This window comes from Lampris incognitus, chromosome 11 (assembly GCF_029633865.1).
Source record: "Lampris incognitus isolate fLamInc1 chromosome 11, fLamInc1.hap2, whole genome shotgun sequence".
Classification (NCBI taxonomy): Eukaryota; Metazoa; Chordata; class Actinopteri; order Lampriformes; family Lampridae; genus Lampris; species Lampris incognitus.
Window position 1 is genome coordinate 55455611 of NC_079221.1, and position 20924 is coordinate 55476534.

Here is a 20924-nt window from a genome sequence, read left to right on the forward strand (position 1 = left end):
GCGCGCACAGGAGACGGAAGCTGGCGCAGGAAAACGTGCGGGAAAAGGAATCCACCTTCGTCCGAGCCTAGCAGCGACAGCATATTGTCCATGAGATCCACAGCTGTCCCGTCGCCCAAACCGGATAGGGAAAGGATTCTATCTGCCCTCTCTGCGGCAGATAGGGTGTACCTCCGGAGCAGAAGATATTTGAGGGCGACGTATTTACCGTGTTGCGGGGGGGGGGGGGGGCGCAACAGCTGCATGGCACAGCGTGTGGACTGCTGGTCCAGCGCAGCGACGACCAAATAGTATCTGGAGTCATCCGCGGAGATTCCACGCAGGTGGAATAGCGCCTCAACATGCTGGAACCACGAAGCCAGGTCGCTCTGCCAGAACTCTGGGAGCTTCACAGCCGCGGCGAGAACGGCCGGCTGTGAGAGTTGGGGCGGCGTGGCCAAAGTGGAGTTACACTCTTCTTCTGCTCCAAACATGTTCAATTCGGGGTCACCAATGTGGCAGGATGAGGAAAAAACACAGGAGACGAAGGCGAGTTTGAACTTTATTCCTCAGCTCCAAAACCAAACTGAAACAGGAACAACCTTGCGCCAGAAAGCCCGGGAACATAAACCACGCCCCCAGCTCACAGCCCTGCTGGGTGAGAGGCATAGCCCCTAGTGTCCGCCACAATAGCACCGTTTCGTGGTCCGCTTGGAGGAGCTGGAACTGTATCAGATGAAGTGTACTGTCCGGTCTATTCTCGCTAAGCCATATTTCAGTGAGGCACAAGGGCAGCAGATCTGGAATGTCCGAGTCATTTCCCTTTATGAGTGGAAGTTCATCCATCTTGTTTGCCAGAGAGCGGACATTTGCCAGGTGAATTGACAGTAGTGCAGTTCTAAAGCCCCACTGTCGCAGTTTAACAAGCGCTCTGGCTCACTTACCTTGTCGGCGTATTTGTCAGAGTCCGTGCAGAGTTGCACCAGCCAAAACTCTCCCATCTCATTGTATTCCCTGCCATCTGTCAGTGGATCACCAGCTCCCAGGCAGGCAGGAAACGGCAAGTGAGGCTGGGGGAAGTCGTCTTTGGTATACGGACAGTCAACACTGGTGCTCCCAAGGGATGTGTCCTCTACCCACTGCTCTTCTCCCTCTAAACCAACAACTGCACCTCCAAGGACCCAGATGTTAAACTACTGAAGTTTGCAGATGACAGTATGGTCATCGGACTCCTCCAGAATGTCGACGAGTCTCATATTGGTGGGAGATTTAGTGGCTGGTGCTCTGGTGCAGTCAGAACAACTTGGAGCTGATAATGCTCAAGACTGTGGAGATGACAGTGGACTTTAGGAGACACCCCTCAGCACTGTTCCCCCTCACAGTATCCAACAGCCTTGTGTCAACTGTGGAGACCTTCACGTTTCTGGAAACTGCCATTTCCAAAGACCTGAATGAAGTAGGAGACTAACGTCAACTCCATCCTCAAAAAGGCCCAGGAGAGGACATTATTTATATGGCAATTGAGGAAATTTGGTCTGCCACAGGAGCTGTTGAGCCAGTTCTACACGCCAGTGATTGAATCTGTCCTGTGCACATCCATCACGGTCTTGTTTAGAGCAGCAGAAAAACAGGATAAGAATGACAGCAGAAAAAATCATTGGCGCGCCCCTGTCCACCCTGCAGGACTTGCATACCTCTAGAGCCTGGAAATGGGTGGGCACAATCAGCACAGACCCCCCACATCCAGGGCACAGTCTGCTTGAACTCTACACTCTGGCAAGCACTATAGAGCAATGTGCACCGAAACCACCAGACATAGGAACAGCCCCCCCCCCACAGGCCATATCTGTCATGAACACTTAACAGCATGGTCCAAGAATAGTCACTTATTATGTTTAATATGACACTTTGTAAATAGCCCCCTCTGTTCAAGATTTCTCACCTACATATTTACAATGTGCACTACCTGTGGGAAGATGGTGGCGCAAATTCACATTTGCAGTGGCCTTATCCAGTACTAATGTGGGAAGGTGGTGGTGCAAATTCACATTTGCGAAGACCTCACCCAGTACGGTCCATGCAGTGTTTTTGTCCACGTCTGCGGCTTAAGTTTGTCTTCGTTTGATGGCTGGGAGAGCTGGCGCTGGATCGACTGGGAGAGCTTGGTCTGCTGCGTCCTGTGGGCCCAGGGACCACGGCCCTGCCAGGAGTTGTGCCCGAAAAAGCAACACCATGGGCAGTCTGACAGGATGCGGAAGCGGGGCAGACTAAGCTAACAGCTAACCCACGCAGACTGGCAGTTGCGATAACACTGAGGGTGGTCTGTTGATGGCCTCGCCTAACCTTGACTGTGTTTTTAGTGTCGTCGTGTGGAGTACGGGGAGGTGTGTCGAAGTTGTCTGGCTGGGGGAGCTAGCGTTTGATCGGCTGAGGGAGCCTGGTCTGCTGCATCCGGTTGGCCCAAGGACCACGGTCCTGACTGGAGCTGTGCCCAAAGAGGAAAGATTAACAGGAATGGAAGCAGGGCAGGCTAAGCTAACTGCTAGCCCATGCAGACCGGCAGTTCTGACAGCCATCTTGCCTGGCATTCGTTCTCCTGGACAGTGTTTTTTTTTCTTCGTTTGGATATATGTATTAGTTTGGATATACGTATGTGTTAGTTTGGATATATGTGTTAGTTTGAATATATGTATTAGTTTGGATATACGTATGTTTTAGTTTGGATATATGTGTTAGTTTGGATTTTTTATGTTACTTTGGATAGATGTGTTTTTGTAGTTCTTGTAGTTTTGTCTTTGTGTTGCACTGCTGTGTGCTGGGGGAAACTGCAATGTATTGGGACTTATGTTAATGCGCATGCTCTCTGGTTAGTCTTTGATGGGGGGCTCTCGCGAGGCGAGACTAGGAAGTAATGGGGCTCTCGCGAGGCGAGACTAGGAAGTAATGTCACGTATGAGCCGAACTGGAAAAAACGCAGATGTAGCCTGATGGCTGAGTATCCTAACTTTGCCAAGTTCTAAGTAAAGAGTTCGTTTACAACCAATGTCTCTCTCGTCTCTAAGTCGAATCTCACAGAAACAATGTTTTGTTTCATTTTGTGTGCGCAAGTGTATGAAATGAAATGACAAAGTGTTCCTGATTCCTCTTTTTAAACCAGATGTGCAATACAAATGTTTGTGCAGTACAAAAGTACAAGTGTAATTACACACAGCGGCTGTATACTGGTTACCATTATTTCTGTTATGTTGTGGTTGTAACATAGGTATATAATATAGTATGTAGTTGTGAGGTGGCTGGTAGATGAATATATAGTGTTTATATAAGATAATATATAAGATAATGTAGTGTGATGGGATAGGCTCCAGCATCCCACGACCCTGACTGGGATATGGGGCTTGGATAATGGCTGGATGGATAGTGTGAGTATATAGCATTGTATAAGGGCATTGTGTGTTGTGGAGTTGTGGTATTGGTGTATGGTATAGTGTATGGGCAATATAGTGTATAAGCAATATGGTGTAATATATGGGCATAGGTTGTTGATTATTCGGCCATAACAAAACTCTGTATAGTAGTGGCATACCTGTTGTGCATACGTGCTTGCCTCCAAGGCCCTGTTTGTTGTTCCTTTTATTTCTTCTGTTTTTTCTTTTTTTTTAAATTAAGTGTAAATTAAATTAAGTTTTCTTTATTAATCCCCTTGGGGAACTTCAGTTACTGCAAATTAACCCCTCCTAGCTGTGAGCTGTGTGGCTAGGGGCAGTGGGCTGCCGCCTTGATGCTGTGCCCGGGGACCAACTCCAGTTCTTTTCCCATTGCCTTGCTCCGGGGCAGAGACAGGAGTATTAACCCTAACATGGAGGTTTTGTGGGATGGCGGGGGAAACTGGAGCAGCTGGAGAAACCCACCACAGACACGGGGAGAACATGCAAACTCCACACAGAGGACGACCTGGGATGACCCCCAAGGTTGGACTACCCCAAGGTTTGAACCCAGGACCTTCTTGCTGTGAGGTGGCCGCGCTAACCATTTGGCCGTTGTGTTTTGTTTTGTTTTTTGTGTGTGTGATGTATGCAAGTGCAAGAAGCTGCTGTGAAGCCGATAAATAGCAACCGGTAACACAGGACTTTCCGGTAAGATCGCCTGATACTTGAAGGATGGGAAATTGCCTCGATGCAAGCGCTTACATTTAAAACATCTGAGGAAATGGCTGCCAGTCCTCCACCCCTCTTATCCTCACGTGTAGAGTGGATGAAACTGTAGTTTGGAGGAAAGGCTTCAGCTAGAAGGGCAGCTCCATCTGAACCGAGCCAAGTTTCTGTTAGAAGAATGGAATCTAGCTTCTCCTCTCAGATAAGATCCTCTATAGAGAAGGTCTTATTTGTAAGTGCCCTGATATTTAACAGAGCCAGGCTTAGCTTTGTATCATGGCTGGGCCTTTCTACAGGGCCAGGACATTTCAGAGGGACCAAATAAGACTCTGCTCAAAACTCTCTTTGCCCTGGTCTCCCTATTTGAGACGACAGTCTGAATTACGTAGATCATAATCCTTATGTCATTTAGCTAGGCACTGTCCGATGTAGTGTGTTAAAGTGGCAGATGATTGTAGGCCACTGTGGGCGGTTCTATAAAGCAATCTTAAAGTTGAGAAAGTGTTCCCCGATTACAACTCCTTGATTCAGCGAAGACTTTCCTGAGAAGTCCTGTTGGCTTGGGGGTGAACAAGAGATTTACTGCTTGAAAAAAACAGTTCAAAAGGTCAAAAAACAGAAGCTCATGTATACATTTTTCAGTTTATTCTTTCTTTGTTCATTTGTTTTTGTTTTTTTTACAACTTTTTGGTAACACTTTAGTATGGGGAACGTAGTCACCATTAATTAGGTGCGTATTAGCATGCAAATTAGCAACATATTGGCTCTTAATTGGTCATTATTACATACTCATTAATGCCTTATTCTGCATGGCCTTATTATACAACCAGTAAGCCATTAACTATGAGTTTTCCCTCTATAACCTCAGAAGTATTGCTTATTAGTAGTACCATCTCAATATGCTTTGCTTAGTATGGCCTTTATAAGGTGGTAGTACCACAAGAAGAGGTATTCTCCCTTACTAGCACTTAATGAATATGCTCTGTTCTTACAAAACAACACACAAAACTACAAGTGTTCATAGTGTTAAATGACTGTAAATTAAGTTTTTGTTACTTAGCATATGTTCCCCATACTAAAGTGACATCTTGATCATTACTAATTCACTAGTAATTAAGTTTTTTTATGGTCCCCATACTAAAGTGTTACCAACTTTTTTTGTATCACGAAGGACGAATAGGCAGCTTAAATTTAAATGGAGCAAGGGATGATGTAAAACAGCCTCTCTTTTCAAGCTGTGCTTTTAAAAAGGGCGCCCCTAGCGGCATCTGTGAGATACGTGTCAGTGAACACGTATAAGTGACTTGCAGAAGCGTGTCCATACACGCGTAAAGAGGAGGAGGCGACCGGTCTGGGACAGCAGGGTAGACGGGAGCCGTGTAGAGCCTCACACCGCCGCTCGCAGTCGTCTCGCTCGTCTTATTGAGGCTCAGGAATTGTGTGACGTGTGCAGAAGTTCCCATAATAAACAGGCAATACACCTGGACACCTGTTAAGGATAACTTGATGTCTATGGCCAGGCTTGATATTTTCTATTGTTTTAAACGTCACTTTAACGTATTCAAAAGTTGTGTTATCAGCCCTGTTGGTTTTTCTGGTCAGTCACTTGTAACAGTTTCTGCCTTTCTAAAATCAGTAATTTCCGGTAGTGCTTATTGGCATTTTAACACAGCTTTGCTGGAGGATAAGCATTTCAAGGAAGCTTTTGTCTGTTTTTGGAAAAACCACTGTAAGGCAGGGCACCTGACTAGATATGTTTACAATATTCAAATGCCCCGGATCTAAGGACCTTGTCAAGGAGGAGTGACTCAATGAAAATCAAAAACACTTCTTTTAGTTGAACTCAGAACAACAGCCGGCATTTACTAAACATGAACCATTCAACACACTGTTTGTGATTTCTCACTTTCTTTTTCAATGTCCTTTCACTTGTATAAATCAATGTTAACCATTTGCAATGTCCTTTCAGTTGTAGTAAATCAAAACGCGTGTGTAGCCCAAAAAATATAAAATAAAAGTACCTATTCAGAGCTCTGATAAAATAAACCCGAAATAAACCCCAAAGTCCATCTAGCCGGGTAGTCTGCGTTTAAAGTGTGGTGAGATCTCAAGCGCTGATCTGTGTGACGGCATGGAGACAGCGTGGAGTCGGAACAGCTCGTGCTGGCGGTGAGATGCTGCACTTCCGTCCTCCGTTCCGCGGCTGCGCGCTCGTCCGTCCAATGGCTAGCGGTCCACTGGATCGCCTCAATGTCTCGCATAAACAAAAAACCAACCTGCATAGCAGGTCAATACTCAATTACTCTTTAGAACATAACCATTAGCAGATCTGGAATTAGTATCACTCGATAATCCGTATTCATGAACGCAGAGTGACCCGGAACTTGACTTTCAATCATATCATTTCCTCATGCGAGTTCAGACGCTAGCCTACAACCCAGCAATACAGGTTCGCCATGGCTCTGCCTAGCACCTCAGCTCATTAGACTAAAGTTCACCTCCGACTGGGTTTTGTTTAACTTGTACACATCTTATCAAGACATTTACTCATTACCAAGGAAATGGTCGAGCTAACAAAGAGAATAGAATACAGTAAAGTCTCTCAACCAGAACCTTGCATAACATATGGAAGACACTGACTATGCTAGCAACGCACGTGGCGAAGTTAAGGTAAGACACTCACCGGAGAAAATAATTATAAGTTCTCGGAATCCTCCTAAGAACTCCGACACATGTTGCTGTACTACCTGCTGAAAAGTGCATTCTTGAAAGAGAACTCATTAACTAGCTCTTAAATCTCATGTTTTCACTTTGTGTCTCTTGTAGTTGAATTCGTTTTTGCTCCAGCTCTGCTGAGCACGATTTTCGTTCTTCTTCTTGGCTGTAAACACTGTAGCAGTTTCTATTATCTGCAGCGTTGCTACTGCCATCTACTGGGCAAGTAATACGCAGGGAAAATGCATAGTTGAAAATGGCAAGGAAACTAAATTAAATCATATGTAAAACTAGGAAATAACCTAACACTGCATGTTGGCTACTTTATGTGGCTTACACCACCAAAGTATAAAATCTGATTTTGTGTCTGTACAACACTCGTGGGATATTGGAAAAGTCCAAAGAAGACAACTTTGTCAACAGTACACTCAGAAACCCCAATGGGTTCAGTGATTGCTCTGGAGTCTGAAAGAGAGGAACTCCAAGACTTAGCTGAGGCCACAAGAGACAACACCATACTGAGGCACTTGCAGCGAAAAAGTCTGTTTTAACTAACCCGCTGGGTGTTTCAGCTCAGGGGGCTCTGGTCGGGCCCCGCTTTCAAAATGTAGCCCAGATGGATGCCACATCACACTTTTTCTTTGGTCTGAAGCATGAGAATAAACAGAGGTTCATTCACAGCATAAAATCTGACACTGGGCAGGTGCTTCTTGACTATACTGCAGTTCGTAATTGTGCTGTCAGTTTTTACAGTAACCTGTTTAAATGTGAGCATAGAGAGGAGCAGACAGTGTCTCAGAGCTTTTATACCGATCTCACTCAGGTTGAACAGCAGAGTAATGTAGAGTTGAAAATAGCTCTCTCCTCTGATGAACTCTATGCTGTTCTGCAGAGTATGCGGAATTGATGGTCTACCTGCTGACTTTTCTAAGTCTTTCTGGTCGGTGTTTGGGGGAGTTCTGCTGATAGTCTCATCAGAGGGTGTCTGCCATTAAGCCGCAGGAGGACGGTTCTCACCTTACTGCCTAAGAAAGGTGATCTACAGTAGTCCATTAAAAACTGGAGGCCTGTGTCACTGCTTTGCACTGATTATAAGCTCCTTTCAAAAGTGTGAGCAACCAGGCTGAGTAAAGTGATGGAACAAGTGATTCATTGTGACTAGGGTTGGGTATCGTCTGAAATTTTTCGATACCGATACCAAAACCAATCCCTCCAATTCGATACAATGCCTAAACGATACTTTTTTCGATACCGTATATTATGAAAACCTTATAGGATTATCAGCAAACTACTTTTCTATACAGCAAGCACCATAATTCATTGACACATTGTGTTATTTTGGTTCTGTACTCTAGCACTTTGATATTGAAAGGATACAATGACAATGAGGTCAATGTGCAGGCTGACATCTTTAATGTATGTTTGCTCATTCTCATTTAGCGTTCTTATGCAGGAAGATAAGCATATCTGCCCTTTCTGGCAGGAGATGGGCCCTTTCTACACTAATTGTGTCCCCAGCTGTTGAGAATGTTTGCTCAACTGGAGTGGAGGATGCTTGGGGACACAAATACCTAGCACTTAGACCAAACAAGACTGGTAAAGTCTCCTTTCTCTCAAACCACCAGATTACTGGATTTGTCGAGGTCAACACGTTAGGTAGGCTTCTATATACAGCTCCAGCTCCTTTCTTGCCCTCTCTGATTCAATCTGCGCATTTGTGCTGACACCCTCCACATTTCCGCTGATGGTTAGGGCCCTGTCTTCGTCCTCAAAGAGTTCATGTATTTACTGTTACTTTTCCTAGTAGATCGTTGCAAATGTAACTTACCTAAAAGATGGAGATTCAACTGTATTGAAGGGCTGCAACCCCTTAACTATGAAGCGGGTTAGTCCGCGGTGGTGTTGCGGTCTAAGCATCGGCTTTGTGTCGATGCAGTTGCCCACTGGGGACTGGGGTTCGCATCCCGGTCTCATCAGATCCGACTATGGCCGGACTCGTTGAAGCAGCAATAATTGGCAACGCTGTCTTCGGGAGGGGGGCGGAGTCGGCTTGTGTTCGCCACATGAATGCGTCTGTGTGTGTCGGAAAAAGCAGTGGTTCGGTCTGGATTCGCCTTGTCACGAAAGTGGCGAGGCGTCTCCTTCCAGACTGCCGGCTGGAGAGATGCAGTTGGCGAACGCATGCAGTACGAGGGTGGGTGTTTGAATTAAAATAGGGGGATCGATTGTCCAATAAATTTGGAGAAAAAGGGAAAAATCAGAAATAAATGTAAAAAAACAAACAAACTATGAAGCGGGGTACTGCCCAGTGACATTCCCCTCTCTTTTCTTTCCTCATCTTAGCATTGGTACTAGCCAAAGAGAATGGAGTCACGGAGACTTGACTTGGCTCGATTTGGCGATCTACACTGCTGCAGGCTTGGAGTGGGGACAAATGAAATAGGAGATAAAGTCGGGAAAATGCAGAGCTAACATTATCTTTTTTTTAACCTCACTGCTAACTGTTAACTAAAGTTAGCTAGTGCTAGCTATGCTAGCTTCACTTTTATAACCTAGCGTAGCTAACGTTCTATGACGTTAGACTAGCTTCATTTCTGTTTTACCTCAGACATACAGCTAACGTTAGAACCAGAAACACTTGACAGAACCGTCCTTACCTGTTTCATCATTGCTAGCAGTAGCACCAGAAGACCCAGTGGCAGTTGTCCCAGAGCCAACGTTAACGTTGGCAGCAGCACGGACATTAACGTTATCAAACACAGAGCAGTTGTCCACTCGTAAATTTATCCCATGCGTGATCAGATGTTTCATCATATTCGACGTATTCCCAGACTTGCATTTGATGATCCCTTTGCAGCGGTGGCATTTTACTGTGTCAGGTTTGCTGTTTATTTTTACAAAGTGTAGCCGCGCTTTGGAACGCATCTTGCCCGCGAGTTTTCAGCTCCAACCAGTCACTCACGAGACGCACACTCATACCAAATAGTTTCATGCTGATTTGCGAGTCTGTGTACAACAACGCCGGCAGTGATTGGCTGGCTGCGATAGCGTTCACGTCGTCTACCGTAAAGTATCGAAATTTGGCACCGTTTTTTTCCAAATAGTTTGATACTCGGTAGGACCGAGATATTTCGGTCGGTGCCATATGGGCACCGTTTTCGATACCCAACCCTAATTGTGACCAGACCTACTGTGTACCTGGCAGGTTGATTTCAGATAACATCATTCTGATTAGAGACTTTTTCAAGATCTATAAGCTGTTTGGCCTCAAAGCTGGTATCATATCATTTGATCAGGAAAAAGCTTTTGATTATGTTGAGTATGAGTATTTATGCCTCACATTGGGTGGCTTTGGTTTTGGTCCTGGTTTTATTAACAAAATTAAGGTTCTGTAATGTGACATTCAGAGTGTGCTAAAAATTAATGGTGACTTGAGCACCAATGGGGAGTTAGACAAGGCTGTGCCCTTTCTGGTATGTTGCATTCCCTAGCATTTGAGCCTTTGTTATACAAACCTGATTTTAAGGGGATAGCTATTCCAGGTTGTAATGCATCCTTAAAACTGTCAGCCTATGCAGATGATTTGGTAATTCTGGTGAACAGTCAGCAGGATATATTGACATGTTGGTGAGGGATGTCATCTAGTTTGGCTCAATATCTTTAGCCAAAGTTAACTGGATCAAAAGCAAAGCTCTCAGTGCTGGAAGTATACTGGAGAAAAAGCTGTTTGCCTGGGGCGTTGATTCGAAGGCAGGGGAGGGCGTGCTGAAATATTTTGAAGTGTTTTTAGGCGATCAATCTGTTCTTAAAAACGGGGAAAACATTCTTGAAAAGGTCAAAGGTCGTTTTGCAAAGTGGAAGTGGATTTTAACCAAGATGTCCTACAGAGGTCGAGTCTTGAAAACTAATAATTTGGTATTGTCAATTTTATGGCATCGCCTGTCAGTTGTTGACCCCCCACCAGACCTGCTGTCCAAGATCCAGGCTTTTCTTGTTACCTTCTTCTGGTACAAATTGCACTGGGTGCCTCAGGGTATAATGTATCTGCCAAGAGTTGAAGGAGGACAGGGCCTGGTCCACCTGAGAAGCAGGGGGCTACCTTCCGTTTCCAGTGCCTACAAAGGTTTCTGTGCGGTCCTACTGATTTAGTGTGGAGGTCGTTGGCTTGCACCATTTTGAGTAAGCTAGGTGGACTGGGACCGAATAGATCCTTGTTTTTTATGTACTTAAAGCAGCTTGACATGAAGGAACTACCTGAATTCTGTCATGGACTGTTCAAGGTGTGGAACTTAAAGAGACTGAGACAACACAGCTCTTGTTCTGGCTGCTTCAGGAACCAATCTTACACGCGCTACAGAAATCAGACATGACGATGACCGAACTCTTCTCACTCGGTAGAATCATGGCACTTGCGGAGATTCAAGCATCGGGAATGGAACAAACACAACAACGTGCAGCTCAAAGTAATCTAAGGGAAGATGTTCTGGCAGTAGATGTGGGGAGGGGAGCTGTAAAGAAAAGATGCTGCAACTGCTCTGGTATCTTTCCCCACCGTGACGAAATGCCGTGCCCGGCACGGGGCAAAACATGCAGCACGTGTGGAAAACAAGGACATTTCACAAAATGCTGTCACTCTAAGCGGCCACAAGGGGGCGTCAGAGGTCGACATGAAGTGCATTATGTACACACCAGTGGAAACAGTGGCATCACATCTCAAGAAACCAGCAACGCAGGCACATAATCTACTGAGGAGCATCTGTACACAGTCTCCCAATCAAAACCAAATCTCCCACATACAACGATAAAGCTTAGTGACGGCAATATAAAGGGATGCTTGATACAGGGGCAACTGTGAATATCATCGACGAAATAACTTACCAGAGACTGAGACAGAAGCCCTCACTCACCAAATGCATGGTTCCCATAGTTCCTTATGGTTCACGCACACCACTGCCTGCCCTAGGAAAATTTACCTCACTGTTCGAATCCAAATCGCGCTTCACAAATGCAACATTCCATGTGCTACAACGAAGTAATGGCAGTCTACTGGGCTATGACGGTGCCAGTCAACTGGGACTAATCAAAATCACCAATGCTCTTCACACATCTCCACAACAGCCAGAGCAGCCCACAAGAACTTCAACCCAGACAGAAGTGAGGGCAGTGGATGATCTCCTCACTGAGTATGCTGACCTCTTTCAGGGGATAGGAAAACTGAATGACTTTCAAGTCAAATTGCACATAAAGAGAGATGTCCCTGCCGTCACACAACCTCACAGAAGAGTACCTTTTCATGTAAGGAAGCGAATTGAGGCTGAACTGCAACATCTAGACCAGCGTTTCTCAAACCTCTCCTGGCGGACCACTTGTCCTGCGTGTTTTAGATCTCTCCCTGCTCCAACACAGCTGATTTAAATTATCCGTTTTGTTATTAGGCAGCTTCGGGAGCTCATAACGAGTCGATCATTTGAATCAGCTGTGTTGGAGCAGGGAGAGATCTAAAACATGCAGGACAAGTGGTCCGCCAGGAGAGGTTTGAGAAACGCTGATCTAGAAGACCTTGACATCATCGAGAAGGTGGATGGTCCCACTCCCTGGGTCTCTCCAATCGTTCCTGTTCCAAAACCAGAAGACCCGGAAGCAATGCACATTTGTGTGGACATGAGGATACCAAATCAGGCCATCGAACGGGAATGACATCTCACACCTACAGTAGATGATGTGATACAATCACTCAATGGAGCCAGGTTCTTCTCAAAGCTAGATTTGAACAGCGGATATCATCAGCTGGAACTAGAGTCATCCTCTCGATATATCACAACATTCTCCACCCATGTAGGGCTGTGACGTTACAACAGACTGAGCTTTGGAGTTTCATCGTCTGCAGAGGTGTTCCAAAATACCATTCAACAAGCCCTGGATGGCATCCCAGGAGTAATCAACCTAAGTGATGACATAGTATTAATGTTTGGGAAAACAAGAGCTTCCCATGGCCAAGCTCTTGGAGAAACGTTTCAGCGACTGAGGGAGAAGAACCTAACTCTCAACAAGGCCCAGTGCTCATACGCACAAACCACTCTGGACTTCTTTGGATGCACATTCTCAGATGGAGGATTCTCTCCGGATCCCAGGAAGGTTCAGGCGCTTCACGACGCTGCTGCTCTGACTAATGCCAGTGAGATCCGCAGTCTTCTGGGCATGGCAAATTACAGTGCCCGTTTTATCAAGGATTTTGGCACAATAACCCAACCTCTGATAGAATTTACAAAAAAGACTGTTCATTGGACCTGAGCGGAAAAACACCAGAGGTCTCTCGATGAGATGAAATGAAGTCTAACAAGTGATGCGGTGCGGACCTACTTTGACCCACACAGACTAACTGAACTGGTAGTTGACGCAAGTCCAGTAGGTCTTGGGGCTGTGTTGGCACAAAGGAATGACCCAAATGAACCAGCTAGAGTGATAAGCCATGCAAGTAGAGTGCTGTCCCCCATTGAACAAAAATACTAACAAACAGAACGGGAAGCACTTGCGATTGTGTGGGGCTGTGAACATTTTCACATATACTTTTACGGAGCACCCTTTACACTTATCAGTGATCACAAACCGTTGGAATGGATTTTCAACAACCCCAAATCCAAGCCACCTGCTCGTATAGAACGCTGGGGTCTACGTCTACAGCCTTACAACTACTCAGTCTACTACAAGTCTTACAAGTCTGGTAAGGACAATCCGGCAGACTATATGTCACGCCACCCTGCACGAGTATCACATATCTCTCATGACATTTCAGACGATGAAAGACAAGTGGAATAATATGTCAACTTTGTTACAGCAAATGCTGTCCCTAAGGCAATGACACAGTGAAATTCAAGAGGCGACCAAAACTGACCCCATTCTGTGCGAAATCATTCGACTCATCAAAGAAAGCTCATGGGAGTCACTGTCCGAAAAACAACATGTTGCTGACGGAGTCGATTTTGCTGCTCTAATGTCATTCAAGAAAATCAAAGATGAACTAACTGTGACCGCTACGGGTGACACTGATTTACGAGGCACGAGGATCGTTGACCCTCATTCGTTACAAATCAGGGCCTTGTCACTGGCACACGAAGGCCATCGGGGTGGCCAAAACTAAGAAGTTGATCAGAGAGAAAGTCTGCTTCCCTGGCATTGACAGACAAGTAGAAACCATGATAGCCGGCTGCATCACATGCCAGGCTGTTGTGCCTAATCACATGCAGGAACCTCTCCGCATGTCTGAGCTACGATCGTCACCATGGGAAAAAGTTGGTGTGGACTTTTGTGGTCCATTCCCTTCTGGTGATTACCTTTTGGTGGTCATAGTTGAATACTCCAGGTATCCAGAGGTAGAGATTCTGCAGTCCACGTCAACCAGAGCCACGAGCCCTAAACTCGACAAAATATTCTCTACACTGGGAATTTCACTGGAGGTCAAAACTGACAACGGCCCACCCTTCCAAAGCTCGGAATATGCAGACTTCGCTACATACTTGGGTTTCAGGCATAGGAAGATAACTCCGATGTGGCCTCAGGCCAATGCTGAGGCTCTTTATGCGTACCCTTGAAAAGACCATACGTGCTACCAACGTTGAAGGTCGCCCATGGAAACAGACTTTGTACGCGTTCTACTACTGTGCCACGTGTCACTGCTCAACTTGTATGGCGCCTGCAGATGTGCTGTTCGGTAGGCCCCTCAGAATCAAGCTGCCTGAATCTCCTCTTCCCTTCCAGTCTCAGGCTGATGCAAAGCTGCGACAAGCAGATGCAGTGGCAAAGAACAGGATGAAACACAATGCTGACAGGATGCACCATGCTGCTCCTTTGGCTGTGAGAGTAGGCGACAGGTTCCTGTGTCATCAAAAGAAGGAAGGGAAGCTATGCCATGCTTACAATCCCCGCCCATACAGGGTCATCGCCATCGAAGACTCCATCCATGGTGACAGCCAAACACAATGACCATGTCATCGCCAGAAACTCATCCCACCTCAAGATCCTCCCGGTGGCTGAAAACCTCCACTCTCAGCAATGTGGTGTGAAAGGCATGGACTGGACCGAAATCCACCCTAAAGAAATCCCAGAGCCCTTAGCCCCTAACCCCCCTGGGCCACAGTCCCCTGTTCAGAGATACCCAGTCAGGGTAAACAGAAGACCCCCGTCATACCTCACTGACTTCACAGTGAACTGACTAAAAGGTACAATGCAAGAGAACGTTTGAGTTGGGCTGGTTAACAGTTATTGTTAAAAAAGAAGACGAAATGTAAGGAAAGGAGGGTTGTAAAGTCCATGCTTTGTAACATGTTTGGTAATGTTTCCGGTGTTAGTTTTAATGTTTATTCTGATCACAAGGGGGCGCTCTAGGGGGGCGCTCTAGCAAGCCCGGAAGTAGCGGAGTGAGAGGTGAGTTACTATGCCATGGCTAGCAGGTCCACCAGCAGGTGTACCATTGTTGTTATGCAGTTGTTTCACTAAAGATTCCAAAACGCAGCTTCATGGTATTTGAGTTATTATTTCAGAACTTTACAGAGGGATGGATCCAGTTGCTGCCCTCCCTCATATGTTCGATGAACCGTAATTGCAGTGAATGAGGAAATTAAATTAGAGGAACAACATATTTAAGTTAGCACGTGACCCACATAAAATATGTGGTCACATTTTCGGTTTAATGTAACATTTTATTTTGTATAAGTGAAACTTTGTATTCAGGTAAAAGTGATTAACTAAGTCCCTCATGGCTATTGTGTTAAAAATATACGTACACTACTACTGACAATAGGCGGCCAGCAGAGGGCAGCAGAGCACTTGCCGCAACAGGAGCGTCTTGATGACGTAGCTGACGTAAACTCACCATTCTGGCAAAACCGAACAGACAACGGCGGGAAGTTCGCTCTGCTCCAGCAGTTCTCCTGTTTTACAGGTTAGTGATCTGTACAGAGGCAGGAAAGGGTGAAAATAAGCATGGAGAGTCACTATTTCTTACGTTCATGAGCTGTGTTCATGATGCCTTGTGCAGTTTGTGTTCACGTGAACCATAGGCGTTTCTAGCTCATTTTTGGGGGTGCTGCAGCACCCCTAAAATTGAACCCCAGCACCCCTAAAATTGAAGAGATTTTTTATTTTTTACTGTATGTCCATGTTTAATAAGCTGAAGAAATGTCAAAACCATATCCAGTATATGGTTTAAACGTAATATTTTAACAACAAAAATACAGCACCCCCCCATGCTTCAAAAATGGTTTGATCCACCCCCCCAAATTTATCTTGCCTGGCCGGCCAGCGCTCTGGGTACCCAGCACCCCTAAAGCTCTGATCCTAGAATCCCCCCTGAGTCGTGAACTACTCCGCCATATCGGAGGAGTGTGGGTAATGGCGGGTAATGGCGGACACCGTTTTCTTTTGCTATAGACTCCTGGTCCCTGATCAACGTAGAGCTCCAGTTCTTATGCTTACAGCTCCCATGCACTTGCTTAGTTCTACATTTCAAGTGTTGTATTTGTATTTTTAAAAGTATGTGCTGTGTTGGTCTCAGGTCACTCCTATAAGTATCCTTTGAATGCGACCATGCTGTTTTCTGCCTGGGGAACGTGCTCCTTTACAGTGAGTACAGTCCTCAGCACTGTTTGTAGGCACAGAACTAATATCTATATATATATATATGAAGAAAGGTTTCTATTCCCTCATAATGAGTCATAACATCGACGAGATAGCATGTGGATTCATTCCCTTATTTGTTCATGGGCAAATCTGTTCCACTTTTTTTTTTTTTTTAATTTCATGGAATTTGTTTGTTTTGTTTTTGCTTTTGTTTTTTTGGTGAATACATTTAAATGGAAACCAAAGAGACACTTGGGATTAAGTGGATGAGTAGAAGAGAAAGGGGGAATTGGTATGTGGGTTAAAGAAATGGCTTCAAACATGTCAATGGAGAAGATAATGTATATTGTTAGACGTAAACAAAGTGTTTTTGATCAAATCTGGGGATTGTTTCTGTACTTCTTAAGACATAATACTAATGTTGGTAACTTGCTTCAGCAAGAACAAGCTCTGGGGGAGTTGAACAACTCTACCTGATTGTTTATATGCGTAAAAGCAACTGAAAAACAAACACACCCTCTAATCAGTCTGTGAAAGAAATTATTATTATTTTATTTTATTATGTTAATTAATTTAATTTTTATTTTTATTATCTTCTTTAACCCTGCTTTGAATTGTATTACTTGTTATAGGGATGGGGTTATGGGGGGGGGGTAGGGTGAAAATGTTTGCTGTACTGTGCTATTACTTGTTTTGATGTAATTTGCAAACAAAATTCAATAAATATATTGCTTAAAAAAAGAAGAGAAAGGGGGGAAAGAAGCATTTGACAATATGTTAACTTTTTTTGCAATGACAATGCATTTGTCCTTAAGGCAGAAAATGTACTTACATTTTTAAAATCAAAAGGAGCACACGGCACAGTGTACAGGGCACACTGCGAATACAATTTAAACATTTGTTAATTGTTTCATGTGTGGAGAAACTGACAGAAATGAAAGCAAATGACTTGACTCATCAGCAACATGAAGATGCCACAGTCGTTTCCATTGGTTTGTCCTGGGAGGCCCTGTAACGATACATGACACATAATGGTTTTGTTGTGGACCTGAACAGACATAGATACAACTGCATATACAAGGACAATATGATGAAACTTAACCTTCATAATATTGATAATGATGCATTTTATTGTTGGCCGCCTTTCAGAGCACTCAAGGACACCTTACAAAACACAGTTAAAAACAAGCAGCACTGTATCAGGCATAACATTCAAACAAAGCAAGGGTATACAATAGTAAGTTAATACAACAGGTATAAAATAATCATCTGTGCAAAACTCAGCGTGGGTGGAACCGTTAAAGTGGAGATCAGGCTGAATATGCCGGTTTGAAAAGGTGTGTTTTGAGATGGAATTTGAAGGTGGAAAGAGAGTCAATATTGTGACTGTCTTGTGGGAAAGAGTTCCAGAGGTGGTGGGCTGATCAACTGAAGGCTGTAGACCCCATGGTAGTCGAGCAGGTGGACGGTGTAGTGAGTTGGATGGCAGAAGAGGAGCTGAGAGTGCGGGAGGGCGTGTGGATATGAAGGAGTTCAGAAAGATATGAAGGAGCTAGGTTATTAAGGGCCTTCAAGGTGAGGAGCAGGATCTTGAAGTCAGTATGGTATTTAACAGGGAGCCAGTGGAGTTGCTGAAGAACAGGAGTGATGTGATCTATGGAAGGAGTTCTGGTAATGATACGAGCAGCTGAGTACTGGACCAATTGAAGTTTATGAAGACACCTGAGAAGAAGACCAAAAGAGGACAGAATTGCAGTAGTCGACTCCCAGGCATTGCAGCCGTCAACATCCTCAACCACACCCCAAACTACACAGCAGACCCTGCAGTTCCAAAAACCGATAACGGAGAAAAGAAGGAGTGACATAACAGATGCCATAGTAGAGTTCATCGCTAATGACATGAGACCCATTAACATAGGCGAAGGCTTCAGAACTGTCACTTTATAACTCAGGAGTGGGAACTCTGTGCCTTCATATTGGAAACCAGAGTCACAGAGGCGAAGCCATACGGGAGTCAACACTGCACAACAGCTTGGAGAAGGGGTGGATGCCTTCGCCGTTCCAAATTAGAAGCAAGTAGCTTTTTATTTATTTATTTTTTATTTGAGCGCTTGCGAAGAAATTTTGTGTATTAAAATGTGTGCTGTGCTGCTGTTATTGTAACTGCGCTAATTGCGCTACCTACCTTGTTCCATCTATTACAGTTCATTTTATTCTATATAAGGCCATTCATTTATTTTCATTTAAATTGATTATTGAAATGTGTGCTACTGTTATTATAATTGTGGTACCTTGTTCTATTTATTGTAGTTTCTTAATTGTCAGGAAGATGTCAGACTATTGTGGCTATCTCCTTAAAAGTATTGTTGTTAGAAATAAGCATGCTTTTTATCTCCATTTGACTCTTTGGGTTCAGGACGTAGGCCAACAGCGGACGGAATGTGGAACTGGAGTTGGTCCCGCCCACTGCTCCTAGTGTATAGGGAGGGTTAAATGTGGAGGACACATTTCATTTCAACATATGCGAGTACTGAGAAATGGCGAAATTATACACTACCGTTCAAAAGTTTGGGATTTCGTGTTTTCCATGAAAAGTCACACTTATTCACCACCATATGTTGTGAAATGAATAGAAAATAGAGTCAAGACATTGACAAGGTTAGAAATAATGATTTGTATTTGAAATAAGATTTTTTTTACATCAAACTTTGCTTTCGTCAAAGAATCCTCCATTTGCAGCGATTACAGCATTGCAGACCTTTGGCATTCTAGCTGTTAATTTGTTGATTTAATCTGGAGAAATTGCACCCCACGCTTCCAGAAGCAGCTCCCACAAGTTGGATTGGTTGGATGGGCACTTCTTTGAGCAGATTGAGTTTCTGGAGCATCACATTTGTGGGGTCAATTAAACGCTCAAAATGGCCAGAAAAAGAGAACTTTCATCTGAAACTCGACAGTCTATTCTTGTTCTTAGAAATGAAGGCTATTTCATGCGAGAAATTGCTAAGAAATTGAAGATTTCCTACACCGGTGTGTACTACTCCCTTCAGAGGACAGCACAAACAGGCTCTAACAGGTACTATTTAATGAAGATGCCAGTTGGGGACCTGTGAGGCGTCTGTTTTTCAAACTAGAGACTCTAATGTACTTATCTTCTTGCTCAGTTGTGCAACGCGGCCTCCCACTTCTTTTTCTACTCTGGTTAGAGCCTGTTTGTGCTGTCCTCTGAAGGGAGTAGTACACACCGGTGTAGGAAATCTTCAATTTCTTAGCAATTTCTCGCATGGAATAGCTTTCATTTCTAAGAACAAGAATAGACTGTCGAGTTTCAGATGAAAGTTCTCTTTTTCTGGCCATTTTGAGCGTTTAATTGACCCCACAAATGTGATGCTCCAGAAACTCAATCTGCTCAAAGAAGTGCCCATCCAACCAATTCAACTTGTGGGAGCTGCTTCTGGAAGCGTGGGGTGCAATTTCTCCAGATTACCTCAACAAATTAACAGCTAGAATGCCAAAGGTCTGCAATGCTGTAATTGCTGCAAATGGAGGATTCTTTGACGAAAGCAAAGTTTGATGTAAAAAAAATCTTATTTCAAATACAAATCATTATTTCTAACCTTGTCAATGTCTTGACTCTATTTTCTATTCATTTCACAACATATGGTGGTGAATAAGTGTGACTTTTCATGGAAAACACAAAATTGTTTGGGTGATCCCAAACTTTTGAACGGTAGTGTAAATAAGTATAAATCTTGTAAATATCAATCTTAAATTTGTTGGGGCTAATATGCTGTTTCTGCGCTTCTGTTTCAAAGCGCTTTCTCAGGCATTGTCATGGATGATTTGGAGTCTGTTATTGTGAGCATTATGTAGATCTATAATTTACACATGATAATAAAACATTGTCACAAGCTGTTATGTTACAAAAAGTGCACAGATAGGACCTCGTTCAACCAGATGCCTTGGGATTACAAACATGCATAAAACACACCAAACCTTTTGGAAAATGTTTTTCTTATTACCAAATAACAGTACAAACAATACTGTAGAATAACACAATCCTCAACAATGAATATCTTTAATTAAACCGAAAAACGAAAGACACGTGTTGCACCGCTATGCCGTCCATCTCAGCCAAGAATGGAGAAATGTCTGGCTGAATCCTTCTGGAGTTGTGCCTGCCCCCCCCCCCCCGGAACCTCTGAATATTTGCTATTGATTACTACCGAAGCTTCGGAGCCCAAAAAATGGTAGCCCTACAATATACCCAGCATCTCTCCTCCACACATGTCCAGAGCCTCTCAATCTTGCCTCTCTTGCTTTGTCTCCAAACCATCCAACCTGAGTGGTCCCTCTAATATACTCGTTCCTAATCCTGTCCTTCTTCATCACTCCCAATGAAAATCTTATCATCTTCATCTCTGTCACCTCCAGCTCCACCTCCTGTCTTTGCTTCAGTGCCAC